The 14174-nt window shown below is 46.3% G+C and overlaps 1 protein-coding gene across 1 annotated transcript in view; it reads left to right on the top strand.

Annotated features, from left to right (window-relative positions):
- The first annotated feature begins 859 nt into the window (after positions 1 to 859).
- Positions 860 to 14174, top strand: part of micu2 (mitochondrial calcium uptake 2) — a 264328-nt gene continuing 251013 nt past the window's right edge. The window contains exon 1 of the mRNA XM_042333913.1: positions 860 to 1114. The gene's annotated coding sequence lies outside the window, so the exon portion shown is untranslated. The remainder of the gene's footprint in view (positions 1115 to 14174) is intronic.

Raw genomic sequence — 14174 nt, 5'->3', positions numbered from 1 at the left:
TGATACAGTGACACAGTGAATGATACAATGACACAGTGAGTGATACAGTGATAAAGTGAGTGATACGGTGTATGCAATGTATACAGTAATACAGTGACACAGTGAGAGACACAGTGACACAGTGAGTGACCCAGTGACAGACACAGTGACACAGTGAGTGACCCAGTGACAGACCCAGTGACCCAGTGAGTGACCCATGACAGACACAGTGACACAGTGAGTGACACAGTGACAGACACAGTGACACAGTGAGTGACCCAGTGACAGACACAGTGAGCCAGTGGCTGAGCCAGTGGGGGACACAGTGAGCCAGTGGGTGACACAGTAAGCCAGTGGGTGACACAGTGAGCCAGTGGGGGGCACAGTGAGCCAGTGGGGGAGACAGTGAGCCAGTGGGGGGCACAGTGGGGGGGCACAGTGAGCCAGTGGAGGACACAGTGAGCCAGTGGGGGGCACAGTGGGGGGCACAGTGGGGGGCACAGTGAGCCAGTGGGGGAGACAGTGAGCCAGTGGGGGGCACAGTGGGGGGCACAGTGAGCCAGTGGAGGGCACAGTGGGGGGCACAGTGAGCCAGTGGAGGGCACAGTGGGGGGCACAGTGAGCCAGTGGAGGACACAGTGAGCCAGTGGGGGGCACAGTGGGGGGCACAGTGAGCCAGTGGGGGACACAGTGGGGGGCACAGTGAGCCAGTGGGGGACACAGTGGGGGGCACAGTGAGCCAGTGGGGGACACAGTGAGCCAGTGGGGGACACAGTGAGGGGACAGTGCTGGTGTTGGACAGTGACTCAGAGCAGCAGCTGAGTGGCCGCTCCTTCACTCGCTTCTCGCGAGATTTGGCCGCACTTCCGTGAAGATGGCCGCCCGGAGCCGCCTGTGGCCGCTCCTCGGGGGCGGTTTGTCTCTGGTCACCCGCCTCGAGAGCCGCCGTCTGAGCCCCACCGTCCTGCTGGGAGCGGGAGCCGGGCTGGGGCTGGCGGGGGCCGGGGTGTGGCTGAGCTGGAGCAGCCCGAGCCCGAGCCCGGAGGCGGGACCGAGAGGCCAACGGCGACTGTGGAGCCGGAGCGGCGGGGCCCGGGGCCTGAGCGGCAGGTGCTCGGTGTACGCGGCGGAGCAGGTAAGAGAGGCACTGGCACTGAGGGAGGGGGTGAGAGGCACTGGCACTGAGGGAGGGGGTGAGAGACACTGGCACTGAGGGCGGGGGTGGGAGACACTGGCACTGAGGGAGGGGGCGAGAGGCACTGGCACTGAGGGAGGGGGCGAGAGGCACTGGCACTGAGGGAGGGGGCGAGAGGCACTGGCACTGAGGGAGGGGGCGAGAGGCACTGGCACTGAGGGAGAGGGTGAGAGACACTGGCACTGAGGGAGGGGGCGAGAGACACTGGCACTGAGGGAGGGGCGAGAGACACTGGCACTGAGGGAGGGGGGGAGACACTGGCACTGAGGGAGGGGCGAGAGACACTGGCACTGAGGGAGGGGTGAGAGGCACTGGCACTGAGGGAGGGGGCGAGAGGCACTGGCACTGAGGGAGGGGGCGAGAGACACTGGCACTGAGGGAGGGGTGAGAGGCACTGGCACTGAGGGAGGGGGCGAGAGGCACTGGCACTGAGGGAGGGGGCGAGAGACACTGGCACTGAGGGAGGGGGTGAGAGGCACTGGCACTGAGGGAGGGGGCGAGAGGCACTGGCACTGAGGGAGGGGTGAGAGACACTGGCACTGAGGGAGGGGGCGAGAGGCACTGGCACTGAGGGAGGGGGCGAGAGGCACTGGCACTGAGGGAGGGGGTGAGAGACACTGGCACTGAGGGAGGGGGTGAGAGACACTGGCACTGAGGGAGAGGGCGAGAGACACTGGCACTGAGGGAGGAGGGGAGAGGCACTGGCACTGAGGGAGGGGGCGAGAGGCACTGGCACTGAGGGAGAGGGTGAGAGACACTGGCACTGAGGGAGGGGGCGAGAGGCACTGGCACTGAGGGAGGGGGCGAGAGACACTGGCACTGAGGGAGGGGTGAGAGGCACTGGCACTGAGGGAGGGGGCGAGAGGCACTGGCACTGAGGGAGGGGGGGGGAGAGAGGCACTGGCACTGAGGGAGGGGGTGAGAGGCACTGGCACTGAGGGAGGGGGCGAGAGGCACTGGCACTGAGGGAGGGGGCGAGAGGCACTGGCACTGAGGGAGGGGGCGAGAGACACTGGCACTGAGGGAGGGGGCGAGAGGCACTGGCACTGAGGGAGGGGGCGAGAGGCACTGGCACTGAGGGAGGGGGTGAGAGGCACTGGCACTGAGGGAGGGGGCGAGAGGCACTGGCACTGAGGGAGGGGTGAGAGGCACTGGCACTGAGGGAGGGGGCGAGAGGCACTGGCACTGAGGGAGGGGTGAGAGGCACTGGCACTGAGGGAGGGGGTGGAGACACTGGCACTGAGGGAGGGGGTGAGAGACACTGGCACTGAGGGAGGGGCTGAGAGACACTGGCACTGAGGGAGGGGGCGAGAGGCACTGGCACTGAGGGAAGGGGGCGAGAGACACTGGCACTGAGGGAGGGGGTGAGAGGCACTGGCACTGAGGGAGGGGGCGAGAGACACTGGCACTGAGGGAGGGGGCGAGAGGCACTGGCACTGAGGGAGGGGGCGAGAGGCACTGGCACTGAGGGAGGGGGTGAGAGGCACTGGCACTGAGGGAGGGGGTGAGAGGCACTGGCACTGAGGGAGGGGGCGAGAGCACTGGCACTGAGGGAGGGGGTGAGAGGCACTGGCACTGAGGGAGGGGGTGAGAGACACTGGCACTGAGGGAGGGGGCGAGAGACACTGGCACTGAGGGAGGGGGCGAGAGACACTGGCACTGAGGGAGGGGGCGAGAGACACTGGCACTGAGGGAGGGGGCGAGAGACACTGGCACTGAGGGAGGGGGCGAGAGACACTGGCACTGAGGGAGAGGGTGAGAGGCACTGGCACTGAGGGAGGGGGTGGGAGACACTGGCACTGAGGGAGGGGGTGAGAGACACTGGCACTGAGGGAGGGGGTGGGAGACACTGGCACTGAGGGAGAGGGCGAGAGACACTGGCACTGAGGGAGGGGGCGAGAGACACAGACACTGAGGGAGAGGGTGAGGGGCACTGACCTGGCCCTGGGTGGCAGGAGGTGCTGACACCAGCCTCAGCATTAATTACAAACGCCCCTTGGCTTCACTCACTCACCCTCGCTGACTGACTTCTTGGTGTCTACCCAGCAATTGGGAGAACCACAGTGATAACTGCTCCACGTGAAGCTGTGCACCATCGTCCTGTCATGTCGGGGCAGCAAATGGGTATTGTTTACTGAATTTCTGCTGAGATTCCAACCTGACGAACCACAGCACAACTTTCTTCCCCCATCCATTGCAATGGTTTTTGTACGCTTGCGGGGAGGTGCGTTCTGCTGGTGTATGTATTGGAGGAGGAGAGAGAGAGAGGGGGGTGGGGATCTGGGAATGTGATCCTAAACTGATACTTACATAGAATTACACAGTACAGAAACAGGCCGTTCGGCCCAACTGGTCTATTCCGGGTTGTATGCTCTACATGAGCCCTGTTGCCACATCTTATTTGTAATCTCTTGCTTGAAATATTTTATAAATTGACATTGTTGCACTGTTGCAAATAAACTCACTTACACCTATTTTGGAATGTCAACAAATAACTCTTGATTGAGGTGACACTTTTCTATTGGCAGAGAATTTATAGTGCTTATCAGAACTAATATGAAAATACGTCACTGTAAATTACCATTACAAAAGTGGAAAACATATTAATCCTTACATTTGATACAGCGCCTTTCATTTTGTCTCTACGTATTTTACAGCATATTAATGGGAAGTGTAGTGACTCTATATTTGTTGGTAAATACGGCAGCCAATTGGCACAACAATGTACCACAAACAGCCATCAAGTGAACAACCAATGTTGTCTGGGAATTGTTGACAAGGAAATGTTCTTCTCTTTCAAATAGTGGAATGAGATCTTTAATGTGCACCTTAACAGGTAGGCTTTTGGTTTAATGTCTCATTCAAAGAACAGCACCTATGCAACATACCTCCAGCACTGTATAGGAGTGTCAGCCTTGACTATATGAATTCAAAGTACCAATGTATAAATTAGTTAGATATATAACTAACTTATACTGTAGGGAATTATTTCCAGTTCATTTTTAGAAATTCCCGGGCAGGGTGAAATGTTGGGCAAGTTTCCTTACTCCACACGCCTCTGTTTACTTAGCAGTAAGTAGGAACCAGGTTGTTAGTCGATTTGACGGATCCCTTTACCGGAGTAATATTCCCTTAAAAAANTACTAATTTAGTCACTTATGTGGGACACTGTTATGCGCAATTGGCTGGCACATTTCACCCACAAAACACAGTTAATTAATTTAACAGTATAAATCGTGAAGCATTGAGATGTCTAGAAGACGTGTTAAGGCGCTATATCAAGGCAAGATTATAATTATTATATACTTTTTGGTATAATTGCCCATCTTCAGGAGTGAAGCTTTTAATAGAGTAACCTTGTACCGCGATGATATTTTGTTCATTTCCTTTCACTTCAGTACAAGTCAGCCAGTCAAAATGAAATATGGCGATATTAGCAGTGAGCCAACAATGTGTTAAAGATTTCCTCAGTAATGTAATGTCATCTGAGGATCCCAAATAAGTCACTGTAGAATGATCAATAATAGATATAAGTGTTGCATATTGAATTTGAATATTACATTTATCTGCATTATTAGCTGCATATAATAATAATAATAATCCTTGCATTTGATATAGCGCTTTTCACGTCGGGAGGACGTCCCAAAGCGCTTCACAGAATATACTGTAAAGTGAATTGACTGTATATTTGTGGGCGAACGCGGCAGCCAATTGCGCACAGCAATGTCCCACAACAGTCGTAGATTGAAAATGACCAATTTATTATTGTTTTGGGTTTTGGAGGGATTACTATTAGGCGTGTGGAGTAAGGAAACTTGCCCAAGGTTTCGCCCTGTGCCTGGAATTGAACTCAGGTCTCTCGCTTGCAAAGCGAGTGCTCTAACCACTGAGCTACAGGATTTGATGCTAGATATTTTCATAGTCATTTACTGGAGAAGGAAAGGCTAGTGGAAGAATTTCGGTACAAATCAACTTTTCTCCCATGTGTTTTTTAAAAATGAAGAAACTACAACCTACTTAAATTGTCATTCATATTCCTTCCCATTCACAATCTGCCTTCATTGGCCATGGCTGTTTGTGGGACACTGCTGTGCACAAAATTGGCTGCCACGTTTTTCTACAAAATACAGTCACTGTACTTTACAGTGAATTCTGTGAGGTACTTTAAGATGTCTTCCTCATGTGAGTGGTGCTATGTCAAATGTAAAGCTTTGTTATTTAGTTATCTGGTGGCAATCCAGCAACAACAACAACTTGCACTTATATAGTGGTCTCCACGCAGGTTAGCACAGGCTAATGTGGCAGAAGGTAGTCGTGGTCAGGGACCGGAAGTGGGGGAGGAAGGAGAGCTGGTGGTGAAATCAACTGCCAAAATTGTGCACTGGCTCGGGGAGTCTGAGGGAGAGCCCAGGGAGGTTGAGGAGTTTAGATCCGCAGGAGTGCAGACGTTGATGAGAGCCAAGGAGTATGGCTTCTGTCTTGTCCACATTCAGCTACAGGAAGTTTACACTCATCCAGGCATTGACGTATTTGCCAGACAAGCTGATAGAACATCGGCAGACCTGGACTTGGTACTGGAGGGGGCAAAGTAGATTTGTGTGTCGTCCTCATACATGTGAAAGTTTACATTGCTCATCTGCGGATGACATCACATACAGGGCCCTGAGGTGCCCCGGAGGTGACCGGGCGGGTGGGAGGAGAAGCAATTTGTTGAGATGAAATGGAGACAGTCAGTTAAGTAGGACTCGAACCATGCGAGTGCGGTCTCACTAAGGTGGATGAGGGAGGAGAGGCGGTGGAGGAGGATGGCGTGGTTAACTGTGTTGAATGCAGCAAGGAGACCAGGGGGACATGGAGGCAGAGGGAACCCAGGTCATAGATAGAGGAGGATGTCGTTTGTGACTTTGACAAGCTCTGTCTCTGTGCTGCGGGCAGGGTGAAAACCAGACTGCAGGGGGTAGAGGAGGGATTGGAGGGAGAGGTATGACCAAAGTTGACCTGCAACAGTGCGTTCCAGGTCTTTGTCAAGGAAGGGTAGGTTGGAAATGGGACGGTAGTGTGAGAGATCAGAGGGATTGAGAGTAGGTTTTTTGAGGAGGGGTGTGATAACAGCGTTTTTTCCCTATGTATTTTGCAGGGGCTGATTGTCAGTAATTGCCCAGACTTATGTGGACCCTCAGTCAATATGAATTACCAGCTCCCATGTACTGTATATGAGTATGCCAATTATTTTATTGGAGTGGCTCTGAATGCATGTTGTGGATTTAAAAATAGAGGCAAAACAGGTCACAGCATTTGAGATTGTCGAAGATAATATGTGATTGGCTTTTTAAACCAAAGTATCAGTATGGGTAATGTAGTGTTTCTTAGATATTGTAATGTGATGTTCATATCTATAGTTTACCTGGCATGCCTCTGTTAATGCTGCTGTCTACCACCAGTAAGTAATTATGATCTTTGCATTTGATATAGCACTTTTCACATTTTCTAGACGTCTCAAAGTGCTTCACACAATATACTGTAATGTGAATTCACTGTATATTTGTGGGCAAAACGTGGCAGCCAATTGTGCACAGCAGTGTCCCACAAACACTCGTAGATTGAAGTGACCAATTTATTGTTTGCTTTTTTCTTGAGAGATTATTATCAGTCATGTGGAGCAAGGAAACTTGCCCAAGGTTTTGCGCTGTTGGGAATCAAATCCAGGTCTCTCGCTCACTAGCGCTCTAACCACTGAGCTACAGGACTCCACAAGTAGGAACCCAGTTATTTGTCAATTGGCAGATCGCTTTCCAGGGGTAATAATCCCTTAGAAAAATATATAAATAATAATTTGGTCACTCAATCCATAACTGTTATGGGACAGTGCTGTGCATAATTGGCTGCCACGTTTCGCCCACAAAATATACAGTCAATTCACTTTACAGTATATTCTTAAAGCACTTTGAGACATCTCGAAGATGTGATAAGGCGTTATATGAAATGCAAGAATTTTATGTAGTTATGATGAGTATGATTTTTCTCCATTATTTTAATCCCAAATTAGATCATGTTAGCCCTATTTAAACAGAAGTGCAATGGCCAATCTGTCTTGTTTTCTTAATTTCTCCTTAATAATAATAATAATAATAATCCTTGCATTTGATATAGCGCTTTTCACGTCGGGAGGACGTCCCAAAGCGCTTCACAGAACACACTGTAAAGTGAATTGACTGTATATTTGTGGGCGAACGCGGCAGCGTGTATTGTGTATTGAGCATTGTATTCTTGGATTATTCAAAGAATTTTTTTTTCATTTCACTGCCCATATTCCCCATAATATAAGGATATCCTCATTTTAAAATATTTTTAAATTAGGTGTAAACATTTACCTTAACCCTATAAACAACAGTTTTACAAAATGTCAAACTTCAAACATATTGGATATGCTTCTTAACAATTGAATGGACTGAACATAATTTACTCACAGATTTCAGAACTCTTTGATTGGATAGGACTGATAATCATCGTTGCATTTGATATAGCACCAGACCACGTCCTCGACACGTCTCAAAGTGTGCTTCACAGTCTATACTGTAAAGTGGTGCTACTATTTTGTGAGTGAAAAGACCATTGGGATGTAAGAGCGACACCTCAAAACTAATGCCTCGTATTTATTTTGTGAAGAATGGTAAGTTGTACAATAATGAAAAATATACACAAGCTACTTTTATATATTCCGATGGAAGCTCATGACACCAGTACAACATGACAACAACAACAAGATTACACTTGTATAGCGCCTTTCAGGTCAGGAGGACGTCCCATGGCATTGGACAGAGTATAGCTTTTCAGACCTGAGCTGGGGCCGGGGGGGGGGTGGGGTGAGGGAAGGGAGGGGAAGGGAGGTGGCCGATGGCATGGTCAAAGAGGAGGGTCTTGAGGCAGGACTTGAAGGAGGCTAAGGAGGGGGTGAGGTGGAGTGACTGGGGGATGGAATTCCAGAGGTTGGGGGCAGAGTAGCTGAAGGCTCTCCCGCCATTGGTGGGACGGGTGGGTCGGGGGAAGTGGAGCAGGCCAGAGCCGACTGAGCGGAGGCAGCAGGTGGGTTGGTAGGGGTTTAGGAGGTCGCAGAGGTAGGGTGGGGTGAGGCCATGGAGGGCTTTGTATGTGAGGACCAGTATCTTGAACTGGATTCTCTGAAGGATAGGGAGCCAATGCAGTCGGGCGAGAGTGGGGGAGATGGGGTTATGGAGTTTAGTGCGGGAGAGGACACGGGCTGCAGAGTTCTGGATTATCTGCAGCCTGTGGAGGGAGGAGTTGGGAAGGCCAACAAGCAGGGCGTTTGCATAGTCAAGCCTGGAGGTGATGAAGGCATGAACAAGAGTTTCAGCAACAATATACATGTTAAGCAGAGAGCAATAATTGAATTTCTCACAGCTGAGGGGATTGCGCCGATTGAGATTCACCATTGGATGATCAAAATGTACGGACAGTTATGTGTTGATGCAAGTACTGTAAGATGCTGGGTAAGAGTGGAGAAACTGAATTTCAAGGTAGGTCTAGCTGTGGGTGGCTGTTAATACAGAGAATACATAGAAAGTTGATGAGCTGATCCATAAAGATTAACGATTCACTCAGCATGAGTTGAGTCTCGCTATCAGTCATTGTGCCATTGAGATGATTATTGGTAAACTTGGTTACTCTAAAGTTTATAATAATAATCCTTGCATTTGATATAGCGCTTTTCACGTCTTCTCGAAGTCTCAAAGCGCTTCACAGAATAGACTGTAAAGTGAATTGACTGTATATTTGTGGGTGAAACGCGGCAGCCATTTGCGCACAGCAGTGTTCCACAAACAGTCGTGGATTGAAAATGACCAATTTATTATTGTTTTGTTTTTGGAGGGATTATTATTAGGAGTGTGGAGTAAGGAAACTTGCCCAAGGTTTTGCCCTGCCTGGAATTGAACCCAGGTATCTCACTTGCAAGGCGAGTGCTCTAACCACTGAGTTACAGAACTCCACAAAGTTTATGCTTATTGTGTTCCTTGAATGTTAACCGTGGTTCACAAGGAAACCAAAAAGGCCATTTGCACATAATTTTGCTGTAATGGCATACTGGCATTGGGTCCACATTGGCACAAGTATGCAGATCGTGATGGTACTTTGTGGAATAATAACTGCAGGGGAGTATTTTAAAAAGCTTCTGTTTAATGTGTTAAGTTGTGTAAGTTAACAGTTGAACAATTTTGAGAAAATAGAATGGAGGAGGCATTACTGTTGCGGTGTCCCTCGTATATGTGTTCTAACTATATATTTGAAGTCAATAATTGTGATAATTATCTAAAATATATGTCTTAAATCTATGACAGCAAAGAACATCTCAGCAGGGTAACATGCTGGTGCTTCCCACTTTCGTAGTAGAAAGATGTATTTTTTACCCATATTCTTGAGTTTCTCATTTTATCTGTTCTGCTATATGGAGATCAGGCCTTGCAGGGAGAATTATCTTTGAACACCGTTGTCAGAGGCCAAATAGCCTACCCATCATCTCAGTAGGAATAGCATATGGTGGAGCGACATCTTTCAGGTGTCATTTTTGTAACAGTTAAGAATTAGTAGGTCACCAGTGTCCATTAATTCCAAATTATGTTGTGTGCTTGATTCACACTCCAGTCTGCATTATTCTTTATATTGTCATATACACAAAATACCCTTGCATTTTATATAGCTGCTTATCATGTTATTGAACATCTTGAAGTGCTTCACAGGATTAATTGTACAGTGTAGTGATTATGTATTTGTAGGCAAGCACAACAACCAATTTATGCGTAGCAATGTTCCACAAACACCCATGAAGTAAATGACCAAATGTTATCAAGGCGAATGGCCAGGATATCAAAAGAAACTCCCTTTTTGAAAAGTACAATTCAAACGTGTACCTGAACAGGCAGATGGGACCTTGTTTTAACATCACTTGGTTTGACAGTAGATGTTGTGGCAAACAGCTGTATACTTAATTCATTGCTTTGGAGTTATCAATTCAGCCTTTTTATAGAAATAAGACTGATGTTTCATAGGAAGATGATGAGTTTCCTTTGTTTCATTAGGATGTTGCGTAACTCCTCTGATGTCATAACTGTTCCTGAGTGAGACCAAGCAGTTTAATAATGATCCTTACATTTGTTATAGTGCCTTTCATGTCAGGAGGATGACGTGCTTCACAGGATTTTACTGTAAAGTAGAATGACTATGTATTTCTGTGGGTGAACGCAGCAACCAATTTGCGGAGCCAAGAACAAACAGCATGAAGTGGGTGACCAATTTTATTTGGAGAATCGTTGTCCAGGAATCTGAGAGAAACTTCCTTCTCTTTTGGAATAGTGTCATGGGTCCTTTAACATCCACCTGAACAGGCAGACAAGGCCTTGGTTTAACATGTCATTCAAAGGACGAACGACAACTCCCAACAATCCAGCACAGCATTGGACTATACGACTATACGAGTTCCAGCTACTAATGTGGAGCTTGAACCCACAACCTTCTGACTGAGAGGCGAGAGTGCTAGCAACTGAGCTAGGCTGACACACACTTAACTGTATTTGTAGCACCTAATTATTGATGTTCTGCTGCAAATTGTGAAAGATAGTTTGTGAATTGCAGGATCACCCTCATCAGTAAATCATAAATGGGTATTGAACATTTTTTGATTATCTCTGCTCAATTTATTCTCGTGTGTAATTGAGACCGATTCCAGAATATGCCACGCAACACAGACATATATTGTTTTTGTAAATCCCACCTTGTAAATTTTCGGTCAGAATGAATGTTACTGTACATTTGCTATTTGCTTTACAATGATGGAATGTGGATTTAATTTTTTTAAAAAGAAAAACTCACATAATGGAAAACTTTTCCTGAAGGCAGTACAGTAATGTTGTACAGAGGTTGACTAAGACAGTAAGATAGGTTATTTGAAGTTTGCCTAAAATTCCTGAATACAGCTCAGGTTGTGAGATATGAGTGCTGTATAATATTTTGCGATTGTGTTAACTAACAGAACTTTAAACTCACAGTCTAGGCAAATGCTCCAAATGCAGTGTTGGTGGAGTGCTGCATTGTCAAAGATCATTCCTTTGGATCAGATTTTAAACCAAGGTCCTGTCTGCCTGCTCAGGTGGACTTTAACAATCCCACAACACTAATTGAAAAGAGAAGGGAGCTTCTCCTGGTGCCCTGTCCAACAACAATCATCTGGATTAAAATTGGTCATTCACTTCCTGGCTTTTTGGGGATAATGCTGTGCACAAATTGGTTGCTGCATTGGCCTACAAATACACAATCGCTGCATTTCACAGTAAAATCCTGTGAAAATCTTTGAGATGTTTCAGTGATCTGATGAGGACTATGTCAAATGCAAGGATTATTATTAATAACTGAAACCTATTCAATATACATTTTGTTTTGGAACTGTTGTGGATCTGTAGAAAACAGAACATCACATTACAAAAATATATGAACTCTGCTCGGTACATGTTTCGGATCATCCATTTGTGGCTCCAGAAGCGGGATAAGGACTACATAGAAGTAGTTGCTTGAATACTGTCGGGAAATAATGCAAAAATATTTCTTGATCCAAGCTTGTAGAGGCCAAATTTGCTAAATAATTTTTTTACATTTGTAAGTATTAGCGATAGCGTAAAATTCTCCATTATGATGGTAATTCTACAGCTTCATTAGAGGGTCCATGTATTACCTTCAGTGCCTTTTTTGATATCTCGTAATAATAAGAATAATAATCCTTGCATTTGATACAGAGCCTTATCACATTGTCGAGACATCTCAAAGAGCTTCACAGGATATACTGCAAAGTTGATTGACTGTGTACCTTTGTCGGTGAAACGTTGCAGCCAGTTGCACACAGCAATGTCCCCCACAAACAGCGATGGAGTGAGTGACCAATTTTATCTGGAGAATTGTTGGTCAAGGCACCAGGAGAAACTCCCTTCTCTTTTTGAACAGTGCCATAGGATCTTAAATGTCCACCTGAACAGGCAAATCGGACCTTGGTTTAATGTCTCATCCGAAGGACGGCACCTCCGACAATGCGTTGGAGTGTCAGCTTAGACCATGCGATTCCAAGTCCCGATGTGTACTGTATGTCAACTATATTGTGTGCTTTTTTTAAAAAACTCTACAAGTATGCATTAGCAGGCCATGAAGAAATGAGCATTGTTTCTAAATTAATCATCAAAAACACATGTTTTTGGACAATTTTCTTGGTTTTCGATCATTAAATAACAGATAAATTCTGTCTTTCCATCATGAGAAACAATGAATGAATGCTAAAGAGCTACATAAATAGGACCAAGATTAGTTGAAACCTCAGTAAGTGAAACTAGGTCAAACCAGAGCATCTTGGCATTTTTTCTAAAAGACTTTTGGACCTCAGAACCACAAAGGCTTTCTTTCAGTTGATCCTTGGGTCTGTGAAGTGGATTTTCTTCTGAAACCATAACCGAAGCAATTTAGAAACCAAGTACTTTCATGTGTAATCTTGGTTGATTGCTCAGTTGGTCAAAGCATTAATGCACAGTCTTGGAAATGAAACTGGAAAATGTTAATTATATGACATTTAGAGATTTAGGGAGCATCACAGAAGAATTCTGCATTTACCAAAAATGTTGGCATCTTTCAGAGTGTCCTTGCAGGTCCAATGGGCTATTGGAGTTCCAGCACCCCACACATGACAGTGTTAACATTTGGGCTTCTATCTTGTGAGGTACATATGTCAGCTGTTCCATTGTGGGAAGGCCCAAAAGAAAGATCAGGGAGGAAGGGAAAGAAGGAAAACTAGAGCAAGAATTGTTTCAAGTCCTTGTCAAACATTTCTTCCTCTCTTTCACTCTTCCTTCTTCCCCTCCCCCTCACACACAGACACAATGTGACTGGCCAGTCATAGACCTGGAAGCAGGTTTCCTATTAACACTTTCGACCAAGGATGGGTAATATCTGGCTCATCGGACTTGGAGGGGCAGACTAGGGGCAGGGATTCTCCTTGATCAGCTTTTGTTAAGCTTGCAAGCCAAAGCTCTAATAGCTGGGGGGGGTTGTCCCAAATAGGCAAGCAGCAGGAAGCGTCCCCAAGGCTTAGTATTGCTAACTTGTACCTAAAACTCCCTGGAATTAAGTAGAAGAAGTTTAAACACTCTAGGGAGAGTGCACAATCCATTTCAAACACAGTAATTTTTATTTTATTTGTGGGTGGCAGAATGGAACTTTATTTGGTTTGGTTACTCTTAAGTGTGGTGATAGTTTTCTGGAAATGTCGGACAGCTGTCTGACCAAAAAAAAGGGGCAATGTCACTAAGTAATCAAGAGGTAAATAATAGGTAGTGACAGTGTTAGACAATTCTAATGGTCTTGCTTATATCAGCATTCTCCCTAGGTCTAACATGCTCTATAACAATGGTAGTGTAGGATTCATTTGAATGATGTTTTCAAACTGCTATTTGATTCAAGTACTGCATCACAAAAAGACAACTTAGTGCTGTAATTCACATATTACAGCAAAACCAATCAATCATAAAACCTTACTGCTATATAATCTCATCAATGCAGTCAGTACAAATAGAACAAGCCGTTTCTGAATAACAAAAATAAAGGACAGCTGTATAATTCTGAGTGACATAACATTGATTTGACGACATAACTTTTCTTTGAGAGAAATTGCATACAGGTCATGTGGGTAATAAAAGACAAGATTTACTAAGATTTTCCATAAGTGTCTTAGTTTTCATATGCTTTTTAATTTTTTTTGACTCATTTCAGGTTGGAAAAGAGTTTTAAGGAAATTGTTATGCAAAAGTTATCTCCGCATGATGGCTTAATTAGAGGAATATTTTAAGAACAGTGACTTGCTGACTTGCTCCATGAACTCTAAATGTTAAAAAGAGAAATGCTTTTCCACATTTGACTGGTATCCCAGTTGTCTATTGTTAGGTTTGATTTTTTTTGC

This window comes from Callorhinchus milii, unplaced genomic scaffold, assembly GCF_018977255.1.
Source record: "Callorhinchus milii isolate IMCB2004 unplaced genomic scaffold, IMCB_Cmil_1.0 Scaffold4, whole genome shotgun sequence".
Taxonomy (NCBI): Eukaryota; Metazoa; Chordata; class Chondrichthyes; order Chimaeriformes; family Callorhinchidae; genus Callorhinchus; species Callorhinchus milii.
The sequence above is the reverse complement of the archived record's forward strand: the minus strand, read 5'-3'. Positions and strand labels throughout refer to the sequence as shown.